We start from the raw sequence: 2,945 nt of genomic DNA, 5'->3' as shown, positions 1-2,945 counted from the left end.
AATAATCATCTTGGAATAGCATTAGCTCAATGAGCTATATGTTGTTATGAATTACCAAAACCACCTAGGGATAGTTGCACTTTCAAACACATATCAACAATTGTTAACCATGTGCGGTGCCCCCTCCATAGTTTACGCCTCCAGTCATATTCATGTAGTGCTTAGGCGAAGCCCTGCGCGGATTACTTCACCATCACCATCACCACGCCGTCATGCTGACGGAACTCTCCCTCGACACTTTGCTAGATCAAGAGTTTGAGGGACGTCATCGAGCTGAACGTGTGCAGAACTCGGAGGTGTCGTACGTTCGGTGCTTGATCGGCCGAAACGAGAAGAAGTTCGACTACATCAACCGTGTTTCAAATGCTTCCACTTTCGGTCTACGAGGGTACGTGGACACACTCTCCCCCTCTTGTTTCTATGCATATCCTAGATAGAGCTTGCGTGAGTGTAGAATTTTTTCTGAAATTGTATGCTATGTTCCTCAACAGTGGCATCATGAGCCAGGTCTATGCGTAGATGATATGCATGAGTAGAACACAAAGTGTTGTGGGTGGTGATCATCATACTGGTTACCACCAATGTCTTATTTTGATTCGGCGGTATTGTTGGATGAAGAGGCCCGAACCAACCTTACATGACCACGTTCATAAGACCGGTTCCACCAATAGACATGCAACTAGTTTTGCATAAAGGTGGCTGGCGGGTGTATGTCTCTCCAACTTTAGTTGAATCGAATATGACTGCGGCCGGTCCTTGTTGATGGTTAAAATAACAAACTTGATAAATCACCGTTGTGGTTTTGATGCGTAGGTAAGAACGGTTCTTGCTAGAAGCCCATAGCAGCCACGTACAACTTGCAACAACAAAGTAGAGGACGCCTAACTTGTTTTTGCAGGGCATGTTGTGATGTGATATGGTCAAGACATGATGTGATATACGGTATTGTATGAGATGATCATGTTTTGTAAAAGTTACCTGCAATTGGCAGAAGCCTTTTGGTTGTCGCTTTATTGTATGAAATGCAAACACCATGTAATTGCTTTACTTTATCACTATGCGTTAGCGATAGTTGTAGAAGCAATAGTTGGCGAGACAACCACGACGCTACAATGGAGATCAAGGTGTCAAGTCGGTGACGATGGAGATCATGACGGTGCTTTGGAGATGGAGATCAAAGCCACAATATGATGATGGCCATATCATGTCAGATATTTTGATTGCATGTGATGTTTATCTTTTATGCATCTTATTTTGCTTAGTACGATGGTAGCATTATGAGATGACCCCTTACTAAAATTTCAAGGTATAAGTGTTCTCCCTAAGTATGCACCGTTGTGACAGTTCGTCGTGCTGAGACACCATGTGATGATCAGGTGTGATAAGCTCTACGTTCACATACAACGGGTGCAAGAAAGTTTTGCACATGCGGAATACTCGGGTTAAACTTGACGAGCCTAGCACGTACAGACATGGCCTTGGAACACTGGAGACCGAAAGGTCGAACGTGAATCATATAGTAGATATGATCAACATAGAGATGTTCACCATTGAAAACTACTCCATCTCACGTGATGATCGGACATGGTTTAGTTGGTTTGGATCACATATCATTTAGATGACTTGAGGGATGTCTATCTATGTAACACCCCAGGTGACATGCTACAGTAAACTCCTTTTAATGATGCCACGTCATCATAATTAAAATTTGCCGATCATCACTTTGTCCCAAACCGACCTCAAATTCAATTTTAAAGAAAAGTCAAATTATTAATTCCTCAAATAGAAAAAAACTAAAATGTACGTATTATTCTAAAAATTCCACCAACCAGTATGATGTAGAATCCAACACCATTTGGCTCACAAATAAATCCCTAGGAAATTATAAGTGGTTCAAAATAACAAAAACAACATTTCCAAAAATAAACAAATGGTTATATATTTCCAAATGCCCTCAAACCTTGGGTGCTTCTTCAAAGTATTGCATTTGATTTATTTGCCAAGTCTTGATGTGAACAAAAGTATTTTACTATAGAAATAAAATCCAAAAGAGGAGCAAATAGACAGAAATATGATTTCAAAAGAAACAAAGATAAAAGTAAGGACCCTAATCTAGTGGAAGTATTAGCCCATCTAGCACCATGGCCGGCCCAACCCGACTCCCCCGTCCTCATCTTCTTTCTCTGTTCACCAGGACGTCGTGGTAGGCATCCGGCGGCGCCACGGCCGCACCTGGCTACGTGCCGGCCATCCAGCTACCCCCTATACTCCTACAAGATGCCGCGCCTCCCTCCCTCGAACCCTAGCGCTCTCAATCCCCCTCCTCTCATCCCTCTCCTCCCCACAGTGCGCAACCATCGCCATCATCGCCACGGGTTGCCTCCCCGCGCGCTCCCCGACCACCCTGCGCCCTAGGACCGTGTGCATTCGCTCCAACGTACTCCGCTGATTCACCCAAGACTAGGAACTGGAGCCGGAGCCCCTGCCTCGCCGGATCCGTGTCATCCTTGACCTTGCACCCGTCGAAGACCTCCGTCGAATTCGTCGTCACCGGGCCTCCCCCGAGCTTGCTATGCACCTCTACAGGGCCCCTGTGAGCTGCCGCCTCCTCCCCCTTTATAATTCTCTTAATTTCGTCGCCATAGACGCTGCTGTCCACCTGGCCCGAGCTCTTTCCTCCCGCGCGTGCACTGCCTGCGGCTACGAACGCTACGGCTCGCGCTCGGCGCGCTCACTGGCCGCTCACCCGCCGTGGCCTCACAGCCGCTCGCCCGCCATGTTCTGCCTCGTCCGCACCGCCACTCCTCACTGGCCGCCGCGCTTCCCCAGTGCAGGCCCGTCCCCTGCCGCTAAACTACTTCTGTTGTAGTATTGCTGTGTCGCCGCCGCTTCTCGTGGCCTCGCCCGCTGCTGCCTGCTGCCGTCGTAGCCCCATGCGTGGCCGC

The sequence above is a fragment of the Triticum dicoccoides genome, chromosome 2A (genome assembly GCF_002162155.2).
Source record: "Triticum dicoccoides isolate Atlit2015 ecotype Zavitan chromosome 2A, WEW_v2.0, whole genome shotgun sequence".
Classification (NCBI taxonomy): Eukaryota; Viridiplantae; Streptophyta; class Magnoliopsida; order Poales; family Poaceae; genus Triticum; species Triticum dicoccoides.
Note: the sequence above shows the minus strand (reverse complement) of the source record.